The sequence below is a fragment of the Leptodactylus fuscus genome, chromosome 7 (genome assembly GCF_031893055.1).
Source record: "Leptodactylus fuscus isolate aLepFus1 chromosome 7, aLepFus1.hap2, whole genome shotgun sequence".
NCBI classification, from domain to species: Eukaryota; Metazoa; Chordata; class Amphibia; order Anura; family Leptodactylidae; genus Leptodactylus; species Leptodactylus fuscus.
In genome coordinates, this window is record NC_134271.1 from 27,293,065 (window position 1) to 27,303,735 (window position 10,671).

The following is a 10,671-nucleotide window of genomic DNA, read 5'->3' on the forward strand; positions in this document are numbered from 1 at the left end:
TGCACAAAAAAAAAAAGAATAAATAAAAGTTCTAAATCCCTCCTTTCCCTAGAATTCATACACATTAGGTATTAGGGTAGGTTTTTGACTATTGCCTACCCCGTGAAACAGTCCGGGGGTTTCTCCGTGCAGCCCATTTGCTCGTAAAATAGATCCAGCAATACATATACAGGTCATTCCATGGTGGTCAGAGCTGCATATATTCTGCTTTATACACATTAGGTATCCCTGTGTCTGACAGTGCCCGGTCTACTGATTATAGGGTATTATAGGGTTAATAGGAGCACTGCAGATACCCTATATTCAGCCAGACTGAATTCCAAGTGGGGGAAGAAAAACCCCAGTCCTCAAGCTCAGGGAAGGGGCAGACAGACAACCAAAACACCCCCTCCCCTTCCCCAGCATCTACTGCACCCAAAAACTCCGACCATTTTAATTTTTGAAATTTTCCAGTAGCTGCTGCATTTCCCCCCCCCCCCCTCGGCTTATACTCGAGACAATAAGTTTTCCCAATTTTTTGCGGTAAATTTAGGGGCCTCGGCTTATATTCGGGTTGGCTTATACTCGAGTATATACGGTAATTTGGAAGGCTTTTTGAAGCTGAAAGACTCTCTTTAAGTGCTTAAAGGGGGTTACCAGACCCCAAATTGTTCTCTTTATTATGACTTGTTTCTGCCATATAACCTGTTTAGATGCCCCAAAAATACGTTTTCGAAACTTTATACCACGTTGGGGCCCATTTCAGCATTTGTTTTCAAGGATCACTTCCCTATAAATCCCGTAGTTCAGTGCAATGTGCTCACACTAAATACTAGCGCCATCCTGATGTCAGTCTATTCAGTCCCCCTCCACCTACCGGTGCCATATTGACACGCATGGACAATGGGTGACAACAATATCATGTTTGTCCATTCACAGGATCAGAAGTGCTATAACTGTAGGTAGTGTAGACGGAAGTGCTAAAATCATGTCCTGGAGGGATCACATGATCAGGTGACTATACGCCGATCACCGCAATATACAAAATACAAGTAATATACAAACATACTGACTGTGAAATTTTCATTTTAGCCGGGAAGATCCATTTAATGGAAATCCTACCTGTTACGGAGTCTTTAAGTGTTTTTGGTGCAATAATGTGTATTCTAAGCATCAGGTATCATTCGCAATACGCGCGCCAATCGTTCTGTAAGGTCAATCTCGCCATAGACTTAGAGCTAATTCAGCAGATACAACCACTCTGAGCCATAGTCTTTATATGTACAGTATGGGTTGCCTATGTTGTTTCCGTTCTGTTGAGATATTGCGGTATGTTGTTTATGTTGTAACAGTTTGGGGATTTTTTTTGTTTTGTGGCTGGCAATGAACAATATCCCACATGGCTGCTCGCTCCAAAATCGTACATGTGGTCTACATATGGGGTTCAACCATACATACCCTAAAACCAGAAAAAAAAATCTCAGCTTGTGTGCACTTGAAAACAATTGTCATAGGGCAAAAAATGTGTGAAAAAAAGATGCCGGTCTATGGTCTATGGCAAGTTGTAGAAGGAGGTTACACTCTATAATCACTTCTACAATAGTTTGCCTTATTGATGTCAATGTGATGGTGGTTGAGTTTGGTTTGGTTGATCTTGGGGATTTTTGTAGCTATATCGACCCAGTACCACATGTGCACTATGTGTGACTATGTTTTCACGAATGTCCTGCACACCCTAATGTTTTGAGGTATTTGTACCAAATGCTGGGCTATGTTTTGGTAACTTGTCTCGACTAGTGTGCCGAGTGTGTGGCATCCAACGCCGTACGTTAGTCCCAAGAAATGTACGTCTTCTTATATTGTTGAGAGTCCACCTGTTATTGGGTTAATGTCACATCCCGTGTCTCTGTTATAACAATCTGTAAATGTGCTGGACCTGGATGTGATGTCACATTCTTGTTGTATCACTGGAGAGGTTTTACCTTGTCTAGCCAATAAAACAGGAAACCTGAGTAGTCACTGTCATGTCTGATGTCTTAGTCACTTCTATGTCACCCTCACGTTAATGTAAGTACACGTTAGCTGAGCTGCCAGGTTCTCCAGAAGATCAACAAGTTCTTCTAAATTGACCTCGTATATATTGACCTTGTATATAACTGAAGCCAGAATCTTGAGCATTTGGTGGTCTGGTGAGAGTAGCATTGACCTGAGATAAGCACCTATAGGTCTCACCTTTATATATCTATATAGTCAGTTACTATGTACATGACAATGGTTGATTGAAGGCCATGATCTACATTCTCGTATCAAGCTATTCTTCCTAGGCTCCGCAATTGACCAAGGTATTGTTTGATCTTCCTTGTTCTTCTCTCTCTTAATCTTACTGTAGGTTAAGACTTTGACAAATGGTCTCGAAGTTCAAGGAGGAAGAGAACGGAAATGAGTTCCTACTGTTACTTGGTTCCCGTAAGTCCTCCATGGCAGCATCACCGGTGGTGTAATGACCCAAGTGACAGCAACAGACGTTAGGGTAAGTTCACATGGAGGAATTTGAGATGATCTTTTGGATTCCATGATGGCTTAGCAGTAGACGCCACTGCAAGATCAAGCAGGTTGATCATTTTTTCTCTAGGGTTGAGTGAAAAGATCGGATTCCGATCCCGATCTTTTCCTGCGGGATCGAGGTCGGAGGTGATTTCCCACAATGCTTGGCTATTGGCCAATCATTGTTAGCTTTTCCCACATTGATTGGCCAGTAGCCAAGCATTGTGGGAAATAACCTCCAACCTCGATCCTGCAGGAAAATATTGGGATCAGAATCCAATCTATTCGCTCAACCCTAAATTAGTGACGTGTCCGTTACTGCCTCCTGTTGAAAACAATGGAAGGCAGATTTAAGGTGAAATTACGAGTAGAATCCACCTTAAAATCATCTCCAAATCCCTACGCGTGAACCTACCCTTAGCCGCTCCTTCTTCTCCTACCTGGTTCAGTGCTTTCCAAATAACGACATGACCAGTACTATAAACCCATACTTGTATGATACACTAGGTTTCCCCATATGGACCTGAAAGAGGGAAATCCTGTTTGCTGCGGACCTCATAGACTATAATCGGGTCTGCCGATTTTATACCAAAAGCGGTGAAGAGAAAAGCCAACACCTTTGGCAGTGACTTTCCTATGAAAACAAGGGATTGGGTATATTGAAATCCAACATGTCCAATCCTTGTTTCCCTTGCTGAGTTGTACACCTCTATACACATTAGATAGTCAGTCCGGTCTGACATTCACGTAATGTAATGTGAACAGAGCCTAATACATCATGTATAGAGGATATGTGAATACTTGACTATGTCACATCTGCTCTGCTCAGAGATACATGTCACTACGTGTTTTCTCAACCAGGCGGAATCATCTTTATTCAGCACCGAGTCTTGGCTTCATCTCTGCCCATTTTTATCAATGATGTGACAGGTTTGTGTTATTTCTCACTGGGTAGAATAATAGTAGACTAGACTATACAATTTTAGCCTTCACGAAAAACAAATGAAACTTGACTGACGTGTGAAGCTTCTCTGAACTTACACCTTATGGATGTCAACGAGTCTATATATGTTGTTTGACAGTAATGGAGACCTACTCACTCATCTGGAGATTGTAGAATTTACACACAAAAAATAGCACAATATAAAAATTATTTCAAATATATCATTAGATAAGCAAGTACATAGAAGACTTTCCTTACTTGGTAAGCTGTGAGATTTGCAGAATCCATAACACAGCAACGGTTTGCAGACATGTCTATGCAGACTGTGGAGAATCAACCCCTCCCCTGTCCATTCACTGTGTGATGAGAGAAAAGGACTCCTCCACTCACTGAGATAAGCAAGATGGAATGGAAGGTATCAATGGACGGACTTCCTTAGTAACAAGAAAGTAAGAAGTCACTTAGCTAGAAGGAGACACCTTTAGAGAACTTCATTTTGGCCCAGAATCACATTCTCTATGAAAGTCAGTGACCATTTAATATTCTAATCAGGCTCTCCACTGTCAGGTGGGCGGTCCTGCACCTGATGTGACTTTGCAGCGTAATGCACTTGGATGACATTTGGAGTGACTTCATTCCGTTATCCATTCATATTTATGGGGGATTTGGATTTATATGACTGGATGGTATAGGAATGTATAGAATGTATAATGGAATGCTCTTGGATGACGGTTGGGTGTAACCTCATCCGAGTGCAAACTTGGCCCCACATCGGTTGCACGCTTGGTCTTGTGCTTGGATCTAAGAAGACAGAACATGAATATCAGATACACCAAAAATACACAAAGTTCTTTCGGGAAAACTGAAAGGTGAAGTTGACTATTCCCGGACATTACGTAGTTTGGGACATCTTCATAGAAGAACTCAATAACCAGAACGGCCCGAGCATTTTGGACATTGCTCGTTGGATCTCTATAATACAAAACAATATAAGTAACCAAAAACTTGGGATTTTTTTAACCCATGCATGCTCCTGCACTTGGATCTTCTTAGCACTTTTCTTTGAATCTATGTGGGTCAGCGGAAAGTAAATCTTTTATTGATCCCCCCAGAATGGGGGCGTCAGCACCTTCAGCTTCTCTCTTTGAACAATATTCTGACAGGTCGAGTTAGCCTGTAGCCATCAGAAAATGAAGTCATACAGGAAATTATATTCTCTTTGTAGAATCTCAAAGGGTTTCATAGAAAAAAAATCATAGACCACCAATACAACGTATAGTACACTTACAGGGGTATTCTGGACCCAAAAAATTCTACCCTATCCATAGGGCCAGGGGAACTTGCTGATTGGTGGGGTCTGAACTCTGAGACTGTCACCGATGAGAAGAATGGGACTACTTTGCACCCCATTTTGAATGGAGCAATGGTTGAAAACACCCGCTCCCACTCCACTTTAAGGGTCCATTCACACTGAGTTTTTTTGGCAATGATTTTGATGCTGAATATGCATCAGAATCCACGTGGGAAAAAAAGCCTCCCATTGACTTCAATGGGTTCCTTTTTCCGCTGTACGCTTGGCTATCTCTGGGGTTCCCGTGCTCGGATCTCCTAGGATCAGAAAGTGAGGGGTTTAACTTAAGGGGGTTCATTTATTTTCACTCCAGGTCTTATGTATGACAGTAGGCACCGTGCACACCTCCTTGTATGGAGCTTTAGAGAGGACCTGTCACCAGGTTTGGGGCCACTAAACCACCATTATGTTATTATGCGGCTGCAGTCCCAAACCTGTCAATAGCAAAACCAAACTTTTATCAAATGTAAGAAAATCAATAATATGACTTAATGACAACGAGTCCGACGCTCATCTCCTTAGCTGAAGGTGCGTGCGAAGCGCGGAGATAAAGCTGAAGCTAGTACTGTGCATGCACATAACGCTTAGGGGATGGTTCTCGGACTCCATGTCTATTACAGTGGTTATCCACTTTCTAATATTGATGACCAATCCTTGGGAGAGACCATCAATAGTTGATTTGTGAGGGTCCGACACCCAGGATCCCTGCTAATCCACTGCTTTGTTCCCTCTCTCTGTTGTGGCGGCTTTAGGTATCGCAGATAGACTTTACTGAGGCAGTAATGCAATACCTAAAGCCAACACTATGGCAAGTAAGCAGTTTGGCTCCCGGCATGTCCACACTATTGGGAGCTGCACTGTCCCGGAGCAGATGATATGCAGGTCGTCCATGTGTAGCACACCCACACATGTGATATTAATGGCTTATCCTAAGAATTGGTCATCATATTAAAATGTGGATAACCCCTTTAAGCTATATATTTGATATAGTCAAATTCAGGACCCTCCCGCTGCATCATTTCATGCTGGTGGCTTACTGACCCCAAACCTGGTGGGCTTATTACTTTTTATAGTGCCGCCATCTAGGTGCATGGGTACTTCACTATAACCCCACATACCTCCCATTTCATACCATGGTACATCGAGTCCCCGCAGGACACGTCCAGCTTTACAACCTTCTATGGCTTGGCTCAGGGGTTCTCAGATCTGCCATGTATAATGAGGGGTTAATCCTATCACAGAAGTTGATGACATTTCCTTTAAGGGATGAGACGATTCATAACCCTTGGATGAAATATGTGACATGACCGATAACATTTTGCTTTTGGTAGGAGCTGCCGAGGATATAGCGTATATTGACACCTCGACTAAAATGACGGCTCATTCACATGTAGTAAGTCTGATATCCAGAAAAGATAGTACATGGGACGTATCCAAAAACCCAATGTGCAGAAGGTGTCATAGCCACAAAAAGTCTGAACATAGACAAGGTTTATTTTCTTCTAATCCTATCAAGACATCAACATGTGCAACCGTGCACCAAAACTCTCCTGGATCCATCCCTATGGGAGTACTAGAGAGCAAGCAGAGCCGATACGCACCGCACAATCCTGCCGACATCTGCACAGCTGCACTAGTGCCAACAGGAAATCGGCCATTTCAGCAGCCGGCTTTGTGGGAATATGAATAGTCAATCAATCATCTTCTGACAGTTTTTCGCTTCTCCACAACATTTACCACATTTCATTTGCATCTCAGTCGAGAATAATATTGCTTTGCACCTGTGCATTGTTAAAGTGACTGTAAATCATAGTAAAGGTGAGCCACCGGTTATAAAGAGATTTCCAAAAATTTGTAGCACAAGGGAAGTCAAAGAAAACGGATATTTTACAGAAAAATGCTTCTTTCTCCACCTATTAAGATGATCTCCTCCTGAACGGATCACTCACTCGGAATTTACTGGCATAATCCATACATGGTTGTTTGTACAGGAGAGATCGGGTTACAACACATAGAAGTTTATGGAAAGGGGAGGAGAGAGCAGCAGACTATCTGCTATAATGTCTCCCATTCACATTCACTGATCTGTGTCTATTACATACACTCAGAAGCAGCAGCATGGAGGACATTATACAATAGTACTGAGTAGTGTAGTACACTGTGTGTCTTTCTAGTTCTCTGCATGCGATTTCTCATTCTTCTCCCACTCCATTGACTTCTATCGGCAGCTACGTAACCAGACTTTTTAGTAACGTTGAAAATAAATCTCTGGAGATGAATTTTCATCAATGAACTGAGAATCAGTCATCAGAGCAGAAGGTGAGAGAAAAAGAAAAGAGGAGATGCCTGATAAGTGGAGAAAGAAGCATTTTTCTCTGAATAGAAGTTTATGGAAAGGGGAGGAGAGAGCAGCAGACTATCTGCTATGATGTCTCCCATTCACAGCATAGAAAAACAGGTGATTCTGATCTGTGTCTATTACATACACTGAGAAGCAGCAGCATGGAGGACATTATACAGCAGTACTGAGCAGTGTAGCACACTGTGTGTCTTTCTATCTCTCTGCATGCGATTCCTCATTCTCTTCCCACTCCATTGACTTCTATGGGCAGCTACGTAATCTGACTTTTTAGTAACAATGAAAATAAATCTCATCTCTGGAGATGGATTTTTATCAATGAACGGAGAATGAATCATCGGTGCAGAAGGTGAGAGAAAAAGAGGAGAGGAGATGCCTGATAAGTGGAGAAAGAAGCATTTTTCTCTGATAAGATATATTACAAAGTTTCTTACCTTCGCTTATTCTACGATTTATGAAAATTTTATTCGGGTTGGGGGTACACTTTAAGAAGGAGACCCAAAATGACCCACCCACACCAAAAAAAGCTTCCAATTTTTTTTACTGGACGCAAACGGATACAACACGAGTTTATTGAACGTGTTATAAAGAACGGATTCTTTGCCCGTATCATGGTGCTAAAGTAGCCTACCATCCGTTTGTCTATAGCAAACATACGGTATATAATTCAGTTTGGCGGTATTGGGTTTCATTAGATATCCCGGTTATCGCTGTAGTAAACCATGAAATCCATACTGACAATCCATGGCCGTCTCTCTGCTATTTGAGATGCATCTCATGTTTTAGTGTAGCCAGTAAAGGGATAATAAAAGGTGGCATAAAACAATCACATTACTGGACATCGGCCAGTTTAGTCCTGAAGCAATTAAAATCCCGATTCCAATCATCTTTGGTCATCTTTCATGGTTGGTGGAACAACATACAAAATCAATTCAGGCCACTTAGACTTATGACAGCCAAAAAGACTGATGAAAGTGTCTGCGGGCAGATTTATTCCCCCACACAGATGAATATGGAACGGTTTCTAATATAAAATTCCTTCCATCATAGGCCATGTGAAAATGGAAAAACTCTGAGCGCTACAAAGACGTGTTTCAATGTCACTTGAAGGACAACCAGAAGTATGACTGACAAATCAGCAGTAGGTATAGTCCAGGGGATGATTCAATGGACAGATTAGCCATTGGATATCACAGGATTCCTCCACAAGATGTATAACAGAACCATAGTTGCCACATGTCTTGCTGAAACAGTCCTGGCACGTCCCAGCTCAAAAATAGAGCCATTCTTGGTGGTGGGACCTAAACATCCCCATGCCACCAATGGCGAGTACGTATAAGTCCATACAATGTTTAACTGCCAACTCCCCTAAGTCACACTGGCAGTCTAATACTTTGTGTGTGTACTGTGTGCAGAGTCTCCAGTGTAATTCTATGATATGCAGCTTCACATAGCTCTCCATGCCTACTGCTTGTAAGAGTTGATAGGGAGAAACCACACAAGCAGGAGCCAGGGGAGATAGGCTGAAGCTGACCACCTTTTTTTTGGAGTCACACAATACAAGTGGATTGAAACTGTAAGATCTTTGACTCTACAAAGCCAAACGGCATGATGGGAAATGTAGCCTGCATTAGAGGTGGTGGAGAACAGAAGCGAAACATGAAGCTCCAGTGCGTCCTTTATAATGTATTGTTTATAGTACCGGTCTCCGCACAGGGGCGCGGTAGCGGCTGCCACAGGGCTCGGGACATTAGGGGACAAGGTGGCAGTCGCTAACACTGCAGATTTTTTTGGTTTTTTAGGTTTTTTTGTTCACCACGGGGCCCCACCCTTCCTAGTTACGCCACTGTCTCCGCATATTGGAAAGAGACACCTTATGAGCCATCTAAGATGCAGAGAAGGGGTTTGGAGCCACCAGGAGCCCAACAGCAGGCAGCAAATAAAGCATCATGTACTGAGTTCTGTACAACCAACGTCATGAATCCAGAGACTGACACGTTCAGAAAGTGATGTCCACAGTGCAGTAGCGGAGTATGAGCAGGGCTAATTATAAGCGCCCCCTAGGACAGCCAGTCAGAAACATTACAGACGAGATCTCTAGATCAGAGCTTTGATCAGAGATAAGAACCTCAATCCTGCGTCCTGACGAACCCCCCGGCTTTCAGGAAACATTATTTAACCCTACCTGGAAAGTGCAGGATCAGCAGAGTGTAAGAATAGAGATGAGGGAACATCCAGACATCGCCTCCTTTTAATATCACAAGATTTCTGTCTCGTTTAGAGAAATTTCCTGCCTGGAGGCAAAAACTGCCATAACAGATGACTGTAAAAGTAACACGTCCCCCTCCTCTTCATCAGTCATTACATGTGCCACAGAAACGCACAATGTGTTATAGAAGTGGGGAACACCTGCCAAGCACGGACACCAAATAGTCACTGACAGATGCAGCAGAGCCGGCTCGGCGAGCGGTGTCCCCTGTGCTCTTTTTGACATCTAATCGTGTGTCAAGGGAACAAAAAATGAGACAAAAAATATCCAGAAAAGTGAACATAGCTTAGAGGAATAGTCATAAGATTTGTACCTACAGTATGCAGCCATGAGGATGAGTAAGGGAAGACGTATCTAACCTGTCATACAAGTTGCTTCACATTTTTAATGCGGTCACCTACTGTTTGTGAAGAGGTCACGGTCACTGCTGAGGCGGTGTGATTGCAGAGGTCACCCAGCATGAATGGGATGTCGCTGATGATGTCACCAGGGGAACCTGTAGGCAGAAAAGAAGAGCTCCCCCAGCTGGAGGCGGAGGACAAGGGAGAGGCGAGTAAAGGGTGTTTTATGTTCTTGGTCCCTTTCGCAGCCCTGTTAAAAAGCCCTGTTCCTCTTTAAGGAAAGATCGATCATACAATACAATAGGTAACAATAATCGGCATTTACACAATTGTCACCAAACAAAAACCCCGAATTCTCAAAGAGTTGCTTTATGTGATATGTAATATTCCCAGCCTATAACAATGAAGAGGTGACTAGACTTCTCTTATCTACTCCATGATATTATTGAGTCATTTCCCCAGTCTTGTAGCCAGAAGTGGGTGTGGTTTACTAAAGGGGTGGAGCTACTAACATTTTTGGTCCCTTTATCATATAATTATAGACATTCCTATCTTAAAGGACATCTTAGGAAATCTTTTGAACATTATACATTGAAGACAATCAATCAGCAACCATTGTAGGTGAGCTAGGAGAAGTAGGTCATGTCACCTGGAGACTACAGATATCGAACATATACCAGACATATAACAGAATATTATTACCTACTAGCATCTGCCTCGACTTCGTCTGCGGATTGGTGTTGGCGCTGAACTGCGTATAGTTGGCCAAGTGCGGTTTGTATGATCCGCGGTGTGTCCCCCCGCCCCTCCTTCCGCCCCACGGTCCCCCTACGTACAGCTCGCCCCCGGCCAGCCCTCTTACCCCTCCCGTGCCCCAGGCCCCCC

At 43.0% G+C, this 10,671-nt stretch overlaps 1 long non-coding RNA gene across 1 annotated transcript; it reads left to right on the forward strand.

Annotated features, from left to right (window-relative positions):
• Positions 1–1,114: 1,114 nt before the first annotated feature.
• On the forward strand, positions 1,115–1,998 carry LOC142212559 (uncharacterized). The gene is made up of 2 exons (XR_012717201.1): positions 1,115–1,503; positions 1,542–1,998. It is a non-coding gene; the product is annotated as an uncharacterized LOC142212559 (long non-coding RNA).
• Positions 1,999–10,671: the final 8,673 nt, after the last annotated feature.